We start from the raw sequence: 15163 nt of genomic DNA, 5'->3' as shown, positions 1-15163 counted from the left end.
GAGCAGGCTGGGGAGAGCAGGGGGGCCGAGGCTGAAGCTGAAGCAGACAAGGAGAAGGAAGCTGAACCTCACCGAGAAGGCGGAGACGAAGCTGGCGGAGTATGATTTCGTCTCCCTTCTCTTAGTTTAGTTTCTTCCTTCTTGTAAAACGGCCTTGAAGCCCTTGTGTAGAAAATTTTTTTCTTATGAATGAAAAAATTCTTCTTTCTGCTCTTGTGTCTTCGTATAGCCTTTCGTACTCTCTTTTACTCCTGTTCTGGTTTACTACCTGCTCAGTAATCTGAAATGCCGAACTGACATAGCTGCTCTATATTCTGAACTCTTAAGGAGCTGGAGGTACTTCACTGGAAGCGGCTGTACTCTTCGGCTTTAGACGAAGCTGAGAAAAGAGCCATAGCTGACCAGGTGAAGAATGACGAACTCTTGGCTCGTTCAGTGAAGCTGGAGGCCGACAATAAGGACTTAGAGTCCGAAAAGAAAGATCTGGAGGCCGAGCTGAATGCCGCCGTCGCTGAGAGGACTGCGTATGAGGATTTCATCTGCAGGCGCGGGGGAATGACCATCTCTGAAGTTCAGGAACGAGTTGACGAACTGTGGGAGGAATATCATGTACTCCGGAGGAACAATGCGCTGGAGAGCTCGGCTTGCCAACAAATCGTGAAATCATTGCGGCGCTGGGCTTCTCGGTACGACATCATTCTTTCCCGGCGTCCCTCAATCGAGAGATTCCTTAGGCATTTCCCGCCAACAGATGGTCACACTCCAGCTCAAACCCCTGATTCACTTGCTCAAAACCCTACTCCAAGTCAGCAACGAACTCAGGAACAGCCGGAAACGTCAAGACGAGAACGGACTCAGGAGCAACCGGAGACGTCAAGACAAGGACGGACTGAAGTTCGTAGAGGAGCTGTGATTATGAGTGAGCAAGATCAACAAATGCTTCGTGAAGAGACTCTTCGCCGCCGAGGTGCTAGAGCTTCCCGGGCTCAGGGAAGAGGCGGTAGGTCGATTAGAGCATCTCGTCGACCTGCTTATTCTTCAGCTGCCGAGAACGCCCGAACTCGGCTTCACGAGGATTTTGTGAATAGATGGCTCAACTTTAGCAACCAGGGACAGTAGAATAGTCCTTTGTAATGGCGTAACGCCTTCTCGTAGGGCAGCAGAATTGTATGCCGAACAAGTTTTAAAAAATGAAATCTTCATTTCGCTTCTATCACTGCGTATTTACAGCTCAGCGAAAAAATTTCATCGTGCTCGTCCTCGGTCTTATGAAGTAAACTTCTTCGACCGGACTCGTCGTCGGTTTTATGAAGTAAGCTTCTTTGACCGGACTTCGTCTTTGGTCTTATGAAGTAAACTTCTTTGACCGGACTTAGTCCTCGGTCTTATGAAATAAACTTCTTTGACCGGACTCGTCTTTGGTCTTATGAAGTAAACTTCTTTGACCGGACTCGTCTTTGGTCTTATGAAGTAAATTTCTTTGACCGGACTAAGCTTGTGTCCTAATTTGGCGAGTTTTATCGCTCGGATCGGACTTTCCCTTGTCCTAATTTGGCGAGTTTTATCGCGTGGATCGGACTTTCCCTTGTCCTAATTCGGCGAGTTTTATCGCGTGGATCGGACTTTCCCTTTGTTGCAGTTCGTTTCAGGTGAACTGCTTGTTTCTTAAGCCGAATTGTGGTCTTGTATCCTCCTTAGAAGCTTGGACTCACAATCGTTGGCTTATTGTTGCAGTTCGTTTCAGACGAACTGCTTGTTTTTAAGCTGAATTGTGGTCTTGTATCCTCCTTAGAAGCTTGGACTCACAATCGTTGGCTTATTGTTGCAGTTCGTTTCAGACGAACTGCTTGTTTTTAAGCTGAATTGTGGTCTTGTATCCTCCTTAGAAACTTGGACTCACAATCGTTGGCTTATATATGTTCTAAAAAGGGGATCAGCCTTTGAAGAACAAGATACCTTAGTAACATTTGTAAGAGACGACACGCACATAGACAGACAAAACACACCTAGACAAGCAAGACGCACATAAACGAACGAGACGCACATAGACAAACAAAAAGCACATAGACAAAGTAGAAAAACAAAGAAAACACATACCTCTAGGACCGAACTAGACACAAGACGGACTGACCGGACTGTCTCTTACAAATGGAACTTCTTGAGGTTGGAAATGTGCCATGTTCGGGGTACTTGTTCTCCTGACATGTGAGTCAATTTGTAAGACCCTTTGCCGAGGACTTCTGACACCCGATATGGACCTTCCCATGTGGGTTCGAGCTTGCCCAGCTTTTCTGCTCGGCTTACTTCGTTGTTTCTCAAGACAAGATCTCCCACTTGAAATTGCAGCTTTTTCACCCTTTGGTTATAATACCGGGCTACTTGCTCCTTGTACTTGGCTGCTTTTATGCAGGCCAATTCTCTTCTTTCTTCGGCCAGATCTAGTTCGGCTCTCAGTCCGTCATCATTCATTTCTGAGGAGAAATTTAGAGTTCGGGGACTGGGTACGCCGATCTCAACCGGAATCACGGCTTCAGCGCCGTACACCAGACTGTACGGAGTTTCACCGTTGGAAGCTTTGGGTGTAGTTCGGTAGGACCATAGGACTTGAGGGAGATTTTCTACCCATTGTCCTTTGGCTTGTTCTAACCGAGTTTTCAACCCTTTCACCAAGATACGGTTTGTTACCTCCGTTTGTCCGTTTGCTTGTGGGTGGGAGACCGAAGTGAACCGCTGTTGAATATTCAGCTCTTGGCACCAATTCTTGAATGTCTTGTCGGTGAACTGAGTCCCGTTATCCGAAATGAGGATGTGGGGTAAGCCAAATCGGCACACTATGTTCTTCCAGACGAAATCTAATGCCTTCGAGCTCGTTATCGTAGCTAATGGTTCAGCTTCTACCCACTTTGTAAAGTAATCCACGGCAACGATAAGGAATTTCATTTGCCGAGGAGCTTGTGGTAGTGGTCCCACTATGTCTATGCCCCATTGCATAAAAGGCCAAGGGCTTTGCATAGCATATAGATCGGTCTGCGGCATCTTTGGGATATTTGCATGGATTTGGCACTTCATGCATGTCTTGACGAGCTGCACTGCGTCTTGTACCAAAGTTGGCCAATAATAACCCCATCTCAGAACTTTTTTAGCTAAAGCTCTAGCTCCGATGTGGCTACCGCAAGATCCTTCATGGACTTCTCTAAGGATGTAGTCCGTCTCTTCTGGTCCTACACATCGCAATAACGGTTGAAGGTAGGACTTTCTGTATAGGACTCCTGCATGAAGTTCATACCGAAGTGCTCGGCATGTGATTTTCCGAGCTTCTCTCTTATCCTCGGGCAGTTGTCCTTGATCTAGATACTGTAAGATCGGCGTCATCCAGTTCGGCGAGCTGGTTACTGAATATACCTCAGCTTCATCAATGCTTCGGTGTAGTAATTCCTCCACCTTTGAACTTGGATATGAGGCTAACTTACTTAAAATATCTGCTCGGCTGTTTTCCGCTCTGGGAATGCGGATTATCCGAAAATAAGAGAAACTTCGGCTAATGCTTTGCGCTTTGTCCCAATATTTCCTCATCCTCTCATCACGGGCTTCACTTGTACCCAACATGTGATTCACTACGACTTGTGAATCACAATGGATTTTGAGAGACTTGATAAATAGACTTTGCGCTAGCTTGAGTCCGGCAAGGAGGGCTTCGTATTCGGCTTCGTTATTAGTAGTTGGGAATAAGAACCGAAGTGAGTAAGTTACCTCGTGTCCGTCGGGAGCGATAAGTAAAATACCAGCTCCACTTCCCGTTTTATTCGAAGCTCCATCTACGAATCCGCTCCAGCAGTCCGGTGGCTCTACTTCGGATTCCAGGGGCTGTGCTAGTTCGGCATTGGTAGAATTTTTCTGTTCGGCAATGACAGGGATTGCTTGATCGAACTTTGCTTCTGCAAGAAAATCTGCCAAGGCTTGTCCCTTGATGGCTTTCCGAGGTAGGTATTCGATTGAGTGTTCTCCCAACTCTATGGCCCATTTGGCGATTCTGCCTGATGCTTCTGGCTTGGTCAAAACTTGCCGAAGTGGAAGATCGGTTAAGACGCATACCTTGTGAGCATAGAAATATGGCCGCAGTCTCCTTGCTGCATTTACTAATGCCAGAGCAATTTTTTCCAGAGGTTGATACCTTGTTTCTGGACCTCTTAATGCTCGGCTTGTAAAGTAGATGGGAAGCTGCTTTAGGCCTTCTTCTCGTACAAGCACCGCGCTAATGGTCTGATCCGATGCCGCTAAGTATAAGAATATCACTTCAGCATCTGTTGGAGCAGAGAGAATAGGAAGCTCGGCTAAATAACTTTTGAGCTCGTCAAAAGCCTTTTTCTGCTCGACTCCCCACTCAAACTTTGGTGCCTTCTTTAACACTTTGAAGAATGGCATTTGCTTTTCGGCTGCTTGGGAAAGGAATCTATTCAGTGCGGCTAGACATCCAGTTAGCCTTTGCACATCATGTATGGACTTCGGCGTTGCCATGTTCTGAACAACTTGAACTTTTAGCGGATTTGCCTTGAGTCCTTCTTTTGAAACCCAACAACCTAGAAACTTTCCCGAATCTACCAAAAAGGTACATTTTTGGGGATTGAGTTTGAGGTTGGCTTTTCGGAGCACGTCGAGAGTGGACTTGAGATTGTCTTCGTACTCCGAAGTGCTTCTGCTTTTAACGACTATGTCGTCAACATACACTTCAACCTCCTTTCCGATCAAATGCCGAAAAAGCTTATCTACCATCCTTTGATATGTGGCTCCGGCATTCTTTAAACCGAACGGCATCTTTTTATAAGCAAAGATGCCGAAGTCAGTAATGAAAGCCGTTTTTGGAGCATCATTCTCATCCATTAAGACTTGGTGGTAGCCTTTGTATAAATCAAGAAAACAGAAAATTTCGAAGCCGATCAAAGCTTCTACTTTTTTATCTATGTTCGGAAGGGGATAGCAATCTTTAGGACAGTGCTTGTTTAGATCGGTAAAATCTATGCACATCCGCCATCCTCCTTCTTTTTTCTTGATCATCACAGGATTGGCCACCCAAGAGGGATATTTCACCTCGAATAATACATCCGCTTTCAGTAATTGGCGGACTTCGTCATGGATGACTTGGTTTCTTTCTGCCGCAAAGAGTCTTTGCTTCTGTTTTATAGGCCGGACTGATGGATCAATATTTAACCGATGAGTGATTACCTCAGAGGGCACTCCGGTCATGTCCAACGGAGACCATGCAAAGACATCTTTGTACTCCTTGAGGAGCTGGATGGTCTTTTCCCGGAGTAGAGGCGTTCCCGCGAAACCGATCTTGACCGTTCTGGATGGATCATCTTCGTATAACTGAACGGTCATTGAGTTCGGCTCTGGTGTGACTTCGGTCATTTCGCTTGCCTCTGACTCCGGCTGCTGTGATTGCTATGCTTGATGATGCCGATCTGATTGCTCGGCACTTTTAAGCGCAATCTGCAGACACTCTTTTGCTCTCTTTTGATCACCTCGGATGACCGCTATCCCCCCTTTAGTGGGGAGCTTGATGGTGAGATGATAAGTAGAGCAAACGGCTCGAACTGCGTTGAGCCAGTCTCTTCCCAGGATGATGTTGTACGGAGACCGAGCTTTTACCACAAAGAACTCGATCATCGTACTGGAGCTTGTAGGCGCTTTTCCCACCGTGATCGGAAGGCTGATAATACCTTCAGGGCGGGTGTCCTCCTGGGCGAAACTTTTCAGAGGAAGTGGTGCCGGACTAAGCCGAGCTGGATCCATTTCTAGTTTATCGAAACATTCTTTAAAAAGAATGCTGACTGACGCTCCTGTATCCACAAACACTCTGTGGATCAGTTTGTTTGCCACTCCGGCTTGGATGACAATAGCGTCTTGATGAGGAGAGATGGCCGGGACGGGATCTGCATCTGAAAATGTAATCACTTCGTCCTGCTTCAGCCTTTTATGCGTTGGCTCCTCTCGATTGAAGCCTCTGCGCTCTGACTTCAGGGACGATTTAGTCTTCCCGGCAGGGAGAGCATCAATAGTCAGGATTACTCCATCATATTGCTGCTCGTCATCGTCTTCGGGATCCTGTTGCCTTTTCGGATCCTGAGGAGCGCAGTTCGCACCTCTCTGCTTTTTGTTCTTTTTCGGCTGCTTGCTTTGGTATTTTTTTAATGTCCCTGCTTTCACAAGAGCATCAATACCTGCAGCCAAATGTCGGCACTCCTCGGTATCGTGACCGTGGTCTTGATGGAAGGAGCAATATTGATCCTGCGGTCGACGCGCGGCCGATTTCGTCATCCGCTTTGGTTTTTCGAACATATCGGAATGCAGTTCGAAAATTTCCGCCCTTGACTTGTTCAATGGTACGAACTGAGCAGGCGGCTTCTCAGGATTGAGACGTGGCCCCAATCGGTCTTGCACCGGAGTCCTTTGAATCCTTTCAAAAGGAGTTCGGCGAGGATGTCCCTGATCGCCAAAAGGAGTTCGGCGAGTTTGTCCCTGATCGCTGTGATCGGGCTTCCTCCTGTCTCCTCGGGATGAGCTGTCTAAAGACCGTTTGCGACGGTCTGCCTCATCGGCACGGGAGAACTGGTCCGCAATGTCCCACATCTGTTGAGCTGTTTGCGGACTGCATTCCACGAGCTTTCTGTAGAGAGCTCCGGGTAGGATTCCATTTTGGAATGCCGAAATGACAAGTAGATCATTGAGATCATCTACTTGTAGGCATTCCTTGTGGAATCTCGTCATAAAGTCGCTGATCTTTTCGTCGCGACCTTGACGTATAGAAAGCAGCTGAGCCGAAGTGATTCGGGCTTCCGCTTTCTGAAAGAACCTCCTGTGGAAAGCATCCATTAGATCTCGGTAAGATCTAATGCTGCCTTGGGGGAGGCTATCGAACCACCTTCTTGCGTTCCCGATAAGCAGCTCGGGAAACAGCTTGCACATGTGGACCTCATTGAGACCCTGGTTCGCCATGTTATACTGATAGCGTCCCAGGAAATCATGAGGATCCACTAACCCGTCATAAGTCATCGACGGAGTTCGGTAGTTCTGTGGAAGGGGAGTTCGGGTGATATCGTCCGAGAACGGAGTCTTCAATGCTCCGTACATGGCGAACCCGACATCTCTTCGGTATGGAGGAGATGGAGATCTCCTGTGATTCCGGTACCGAGGAGGAACAGGAACATGTCGGGGTTGAGGATTCTTCTTCCTGGAAGACACGGCACTACTGCGGTAGTGACTTTCATGTCTGGATGAGGAAGGAGAATCCACCGTTTTCGTCTTCGGTTCTTGGCTCTTTTGCAGGAAGGCTAAGAACTCATCCTGCTTCTCAGCCAAGAACAGCTTGACAGCCTCATTCAAATCAGGCTGCTGGGAAGACTCGGTGTGTGGACCTTTTGAGCGGCTTGTTCCTTCATCGTGAAAACTGGAAGTAGATGTCTCCCGAGGCTGTTTTCCGGACCTGCGGGCTGGACTAGCTTCCTCATGGTTTTCACGAACGGTATTACGGGTAGTATGTGATCTGGTATGCATTTTTTTGGGGTGGAAAAAGGGTCAAAAATTCGCTTTATCACAAATTTGGTTCTCTGTTTCCCACAGACGGCGCCAGTGATGAGTCGGCGAATTTTTGATGGTGATGAGTGCAGGAAAATACAGATCACGACACAGAGATTTACGTGGTTCGATTTACTGAGGTAAATCTACGTCCACGGGAAGAAAAGAGGGCAGAGTTGTATTGCTTGATCTGTTTTCTACAGCTTACAATACAGACTTGCTATATGATCTTTTATGTCTAGAGAGCTCCTTCTTCTATCTGATCTAAGTTCTATTTATACATTGAACTAAGATCGTGGCTTGCATCACCACTACCTAGGTCGTGGCTTACATCACCACTCACTAGGTCGTGGCTTACATCACCACTAAGTATGTCGTGGATGTCGTGGAGGTCATGAGATCCCGCATGGGTCCACCACTAAATAGATCGTGTAGTGGAGGTCGTGGAGGTTCTGCATGGGTCCACTATCTCCCAGTTCGGTCGAATACTGAGACCGAACTGCTGAACTATTGCCGAGCAGCTTTTGCCGATCTGAGAGTAGAGCTTGATTGGTCGGCTTTTACCGAGCTGTAGGCGGGGGCCGAACTCTTTGGTAATGCCGAACTGATACTCTTCCTTGGGCTTTGGGCTGATGGGCCGTCACTGCTATTGGGCTTGTTTAGTACGTACCCCATCATGTACAAATATGTTAATGTATGTGGTATCATCTTCAAGTTTTAAATGAAGTTTCATATACTACTATTATAACTATAGGATTATGATGGGATCGTTTTCTGAATTCCTCTAGTCAAAATTCGCGCAAGGTGTTAGCCATTTTTCAATTGTGTGTTTAATTCCTAACACAACCATCTTATTTTTACAGTATTATATACTCATATGAAGCATTTTTTACTCCATAATTTGTGCGCTTCCCTAATTTTGATTCAAAAGCTTAATATCTCCGTCTATAATCCAACATCAATACTCCATAACCCATATAACTATATTTCCTCGGCCTATTCAAAAGTAGGGGGAGAGAACCGAAAATGGAGGAAAAAGAAAACAAGAGCCGACATTTCAGCTATTGCATTGCATAGCTGTCGAGTTGTTGTTGCTTGCTTGCCAGTGGTGACTCGACAGCTACACAATGACAATTGTTCTAACACAAAGTGTTCAGCACACACCAAATCGAAGTTATGAATCCATCACTAAATTAAAGTGACAATAATCTAGTAGTCAGACAAAACAGAGGATCTTTTTCGATAAAATACAACGAAACCATCCAAACATCTTAAAATACCTTACACATTACAATTTTCATGCAACAAACAGGGATTAAATGATTACAATGGTCAAAGTTTGTTGGTAAGCAAATTCAGACATGACTCTAACACAAGTCTTTACTTGATCTCCTTCTGCCACCACTGCGGCGTGAGAGACACACAAAGCAAACAATTGCCAAACCTGTTGGGAAATTTAAAGTTGCAATTTACGGTGTGAAGAGGTAGAGGAAAACATATGTAATAACATGACTAGAATCAGAGATGTTGTCTTAAACAAATTTTATGTATATATTTTTTGATAAATAAAAGGCTCCAACCAAATAACGATGAGGAAGAGTCCAACAACACCACCACCACAACAACAAAAACACAACCTACCAAAGTGCAACGAAGAATCCTAGTGCTAAAACAAGAGTATATATATATCTATATTTATCCACACTCTACAATCATATAAAAAACAATCAAAGAATAGGGGACTGTTGGTGAAACTTAATCTTACCGGTGGGAATTTGAAGAATGTTGACATCAAGTTGGAGAAAATTAATGGGCACACACTCCTTCACCACCTCACTCGAAGCAACTCAAACTCAAACACGAGCTTCCTCATCATGATCTATATAAAACACGAAAAAGATTGTGACAAAGTAGTGTTGAATATTTTGGGATTCGGTGTGTGCAACTTAACTTTGTAAGTTGATCTACTAGATAAAACTAGCCCCAAACTAGTAGTGGCAATTAAATTGAAACAATGCAAGTTCATAGTATTTTTTATGAGAATCAGAATTCTTGCAATAATCTTGGGCCATTCAGAAATAATCATCCCTTAGATAACAGGAGTACAATAACAAGTAAACAAGACCACGACACAACAGCAAATCACATTAAAATATAGTACTACTTCTGTCCCATAATAGATGGCACATTAGGAAATGATACGAGATTTTAGAAGATGTTGTTTTGTGTGTTAGGTGGAGAGAGAATAATATATTCATATTAATATGAGTTCGAAAAAAATATTCGCCAAACAATATATGTTAAAAGAGTGAAGAATATATATATCATCCACTAATTTCCATTAAAGAGAACTCACCTAGTAAACAAAAATATAGAAAAAAGTAAATACTGACCAGGACAACCTTGTATAATAGATCAGATAATATTAGTGATATGCAGTTTCTTATACTATAAAACATGGTAGATATAAGACTAAAGTATAAAATTAGTGTCGTACCTTTGCTCAAAGAAACTTTTGTGGTTCTAATTTGATCATAAACAATATGTTTTGGTTCATATTTAACAGTTTCGTAAAAAAGTAGCCATGTTTAAAGTCCAAAATTGATCTCGTTCCTTTGCACAAAAACCCTATTTGGTTCTACACATAGCTTCTGTGAGGAACCATTTGGGATTAAGTATGCAACTTATCTAAATATTCCATTTTGTCCTATAATTTTAACGTTTAAAAGAAAATGATCACCCTAAGGTAATTGCAAAAGCAATTCAACCGCGACACATTTTAAACCCAACAACATGTTATTTTTTCGCAATACCCATTAGGATGATACATTTTTATTAAAATCCTAAAATAATGAGATATAATTGGATATCTGCTTTGAAAAGACTGGCTCCAACCTAGTAGTACCGAAATCAAAACAACACAATATCATATTTTCTGTGAGGCATAGAATGAGTAAGCTTTTAGTAGAGAGAATTTTTTTAAATTAGAACTTAGACAAAGGTGTAATTATAGTTACCAGCTTTGGGATTGGAGGCATTAGTCGTGATTATGGGGTAGATCGTTTACAAAAATGTACATATGCAATTTTTCCTATAAATTAATAAAGTGAAGGTAATCTGGTGGTGAGGAGGAATAGACATGCAACTGTTTATAAAAGGGATATTGGTTCTTAAAACCATAAACGTTGACCAAATTTTGGTATTTTCTATGCACTTTAAAATTGGTCTTAAATATTAGTAATAAACTTTACATTATGTGCATTTTTTTTTATCATACTTGATACTACTTTCAATGTGATTTTTCTATGTGACTTATTATCCTACATGCTACGAACTTAAAAAGTGATAAAAAATATTAAAAATATTTCATGGTTGCCCATGCAAAATAAGTTTTTCGCTGAAAATATCTTGTTTGGGTTGGGTTGGAAAATAACACATAGAATATTAAGTTGTGATATTGAAGACCAATTTGAAAGTTTGTGGAAAATACCAAAATTTGGCCAATGTTCATGATTTTAGAGACTTCATTTGTAAAATACAAACCAAGAAAAGATATTCAAACTCACGGATGAGGCGTCCATCAATATGGATGTCGGGGAGATGGGAAATGTTGGGCCATTGAGAATCAGCTGCATCACTTGCTTCTTCAACACATATTTCTGGGCATCCCTCAATATATATATAAGCTGACTAATTCAGTGAGGCGCCGCATTGCATCCATATGCCTTAACTTCTTACAATTTTGTATACGCAACTCCCTTAGAGATGACAAGTTCCCCAACCATTCAGGTAACTCTTCCATTCCAAAATTCATCAAGTTTAAATAAGAAAGAGTAGAGAGATATTGAATCGATTCCGGTAGATTTTCCCAACTTTCCATCCCCTTCAATTGTAAGACATTAAGCGAGCTGCATCCTTGCAATATGCCATTAACAGTCTCCATTAATCCCCCCACACTAGCATCTATGGTTAACCATGCCAAGCTACTAAAAGGAGGCGGAATCTCAACAAAACAAGTGGTCATGCATTGAGGAACACCAGTGATTGTCAAATATGTTAGACGGGGGGATAACAGGAGTACAATAACAAGTAAACAAGACCACGACACAATAGCAAATCACATTAAAATATAGTACTACTTCTGTCCCATAATAGATAGCACATTGGGAAATGATACGAGATTTTAGAAGATGTTGTTTTGTGTGTTAGGTGGAGAGAGAGAATAATATATTCATATTAATATGAGTTCGAGAAAAATTATTCACCTAACAATATATGTTAAAAGAGTGAAGAATATATATCATCCACTAATTTCCGTTAAAGAGAACACACCAAGTAAACAAAAATATAGATAAAAGTAAATACTGACCAGGACAACCTTGTATAATACATTAGATAATATTAGTGATATGCAGTTTCTTATACTATAAAACATGGTAGATATAAGACTAAAGTATAAAATTAGTGTCGTACCTTCGCTCAAAGAAACTTTTGTGGTTCTAATTTGATCCTAAACAATATGTTTTGGTTCATATTTAACAGTTTCGTAAAAAACTAATGGTCAACCGTGCTTTAAAGTCCAAAATTGATCTCGTTCCTTTGCACAAAAACCCTATTTTGTTCTACACATAGCTTCTGTGAGGAACCATTTGGGATTAAGCATGCAACTTATCTAAATATTCAATTTTGTCCTATAATTTTAACGTTTAAAAGAAAATGTTCACCCTAAGGTAATTGCAAAAGAAATTCAACCGCAAAACATTTTAAACCCAACAACATGTTATTTTTTCGCAATACCCATTAGGATGAAACATTTTTATTAAAATCCTAAAATAATGAGATATAATTGGATATCTGCTTTGAAAAGACCGGCTCCAACCTAGTAGTACCGAAATCAAAACAACACAATGTCATATTTTCTGTGAGGCATAGAATGAGTAAGCTTTTAGTAGAGACAATTTTTTTAATTAGAACTTAGACAAAGGTGTAATTATAGTCAGTGGCGGACGCAGAAATTTATTTTGGCAGGTGCTATACTCTTACTTTATCCGTCCAAATTTAAAGTCCCGCTGTGGGGGGGGGGGGGAAGTCAACGGAATAAACGTCTCACTTTTACATATTGGTTTTATAATGAAATATAAATATAATGATTTAGTAGAGTTTCGGGTTCGCTTATCCAAAAATATGAATCCGATTTTAAATTGCAGGCGTATCAAAATGATAAAATCTGATATTATTTCATGAACGAAAGAATGTATTTTATATAATAAAAATTAAAATAGGATACATAATAGTAGTTGCTTTGAACCTACCGGACCAAACTACAAACTCTACTTTTTATTGTCAAGTTTTTATAATTAAATAAATATAAAGAATTATTAAAAATCAATTTTTGTATAATAGAATTCACAAGAAAATTATAAGAGAAATTTTAAAATTACTAAAGCCAACCGCCAAAAATTGTCGTGATAAAAAATAATGAATCTGGATTGTTTTAATCTAGGCTTATTGAAGCAATAAGGGATAGATTTTTAAGCATTTATACCACAAACTAAGAAGTACTGTGGAGTATAATTACTCTTCTACACGTTTACGGTCAAGACACGTCACATTTTATAACATTATTATATTCAGAGATCATCCCCATTTAGGAGAGTGTGCGATATTTTATTATAATAATAATTTACATTACAACTAGTCGTCTTCTTCAAGTTGCAAGTTGTGGCATCCATTTTTTTTTCTGCAACTCTCCAATTTTCAGATTTTTCAGCCCCTTCCACTCATCAACACTCGACAATATGCTCTCCTACGGCAAAATTTTAGGAAAGGCTATGGATAAATTTTGAAAATTTTAAGAAATTTAGAAGAAGAAAAACATTTAAAAAATTTTTTGGGAAGGGCTTAAGCCCCTCACTGCTCCTTACTGTGTCCGCCACTGATTATAGTTACCAGCTTTGGGATTGGAGGCATAGAATGAGTAAGCTTTTAGTAGAGACAATTTTTTAAAATTAGAACTTAGACAAAGGTGTAATTATAGTTACCAGCTTTGGGATTGGAGGCATTAGTCGTGATTATGGGGTAGATCGTTTACACAAATGTACATATGTAATTGTTCCTATAAATTAATAAGTGAAGGTAATCTGGTGGTGACGAGGAAATAGACATGCAACTGTTTATAAAAGGGATATTGGTTCTTAAAATCATAAACGTAGACCAGATTTTGGTATTTCCCATGCACTTTAAAATTGGTCTTAAATATTAGTAATAAACTTTACATTATGTGCATTTTTTTATCATACTTAAATTTGTGATATCGAAGAAAATTTGAAAGTTTGTGGAAAATACCAAAATTTGGCCAATGTTCATGATTTTAGAGACCAATATTCATTTATAAAATACAAACCAATAAAAGATATTCAAACTCACCTATCGACGTGGGTCCATCGTCCATCAATACAGATGTGGGGGATATGGGAATTTCTGGATCATGTCAGCATCGAACCCCACGTCTCCAAGATCCGAGAGCCACTTCTTGACAGCCTCACCGGGGATGGAGCCCATCTCTGCATCACTCAAGAATTTCTGGATCATGTCCAGATTCTGAGTTAACTGTTGTGCTTCATTTCTGAAACCTCGAACAAGTGAGACCTCATTCTTGAGGGTTTCAAATAGAACTTGAAGCATGGCGGCGGCGGCAACTTCTTCCATTCTTTGTGCTGAGAATTGTTTCAGAGCGAAGGGTTGTGGTTTAGGAATGGAAATGAATAATTGATGCAGAGAGAGAAAAAGAGAGCAAACAGCAAAGGTAATGAAATGATTCCATTCATTCTAATATGCTCTCCTTTTGCTTTTCCTTTTTCTTATATTTCAATTCTTGCCGCCAGAGTAAAGGTAATGGAAATGAATTATTGGTGGAGTGTGAGGAAGAAGTGCTAAGGTAAAGACATGGATAAACTTCTTTTATTCATTATAAAGTGAATAAAGTTTATATAATAAAGTACTTGAAAGAGAATAAAATAAGAGCGAGAAAAAATAGTACTATATACTCCCTCCGTACCATATTTATTAAACGCCTTGGAATTTAAAAAAAACAAAAAAAACAGTAAACTATTTTAAAGGGGGAGGGGAGACACTTACCTGGCGTGAATGGCCAGTATCACGCCGGTGAGCTGAGGAGGCGACGGAGAGGCAGCGGCAGCGGCGATGAACGCCTGGAGTTTCCGCAAAGGATGGCGACGGAGGGGCGGTGTTGTGGTGGAGTTGAAGGAGACGAGAGTTTGAGAAAGAGAGTTTGGTGTCTCTTGATTCGGAAATTGTGAGAAGAAATAAGAGAATGGGAATTATTTACCTTGGGCAGGGAATTTTTATTTTGATGGACAGCTACACCAATTAATTTTTATTTGGAACATGTATTTGATTTGTACCAGGGGGATTTCTTAAGTTGGGCCTACTAAATTGTTATGTGTTGCAACAATTGTTTAGTTGGGATGGAGTTGTTAAATGAATGGGCTGATTGTTTTGAAAGAATGTGGGCTGGAAATTGTTGTACTTTTTTCAAAAGGGTGATTTTTGTGAACATCTTTTGGGGCGG

The 15163-nt window shown here is 41.2% G+C and overlaps 1 long non-coding RNA gene across 2 annotated transcripts; it reads right to left on the bottom strand.

The window, feature by feature from the left end:
* Positions 1 to 8740: 8740 nt before the first annotated feature.
* On the bottom strand, positions 8741 to 14924 carry LOC121776021. 2 transcript variants are annotated; one of them, XR_006045217.1, is made up of 4 exons: positions 14710 to 14924; positions 11139 to 14288; positions 9338 to 9451; positions 8741 to 9016 (listed from the first exon to the last, which is right to left on the bottom strand). It is a non-coding gene; the product is annotated as an uncharacterized LOC121776021 (long non-coding RNA). The 2 variants fall into 2 exon arrangements; XR_006045216.1 differs by lacking the exon at positions 14710 to 14924 and having other exon boundaries at positions 11139 to 14421.
* Positions 14925 to 15163: the final 239 nt, after the last annotated feature.

This window comes from Salvia splendens, chromosome 18 (assembly GCF_004379255.2).
Source record: "Salvia splendens isolate huo1 chromosome 18, SspV2, whole genome shotgun sequence".
Taxonomy (NCBI): Eukaryota; Viridiplantae; Streptophyta; class Magnoliopsida; order Lamiales; family Lamiaceae; genus Salvia; species Salvia splendens.
The sequence above is the reverse complement of the archived record's forward strand: the minus strand, read 5'-3'. Positions and strand labels throughout refer to the sequence as shown.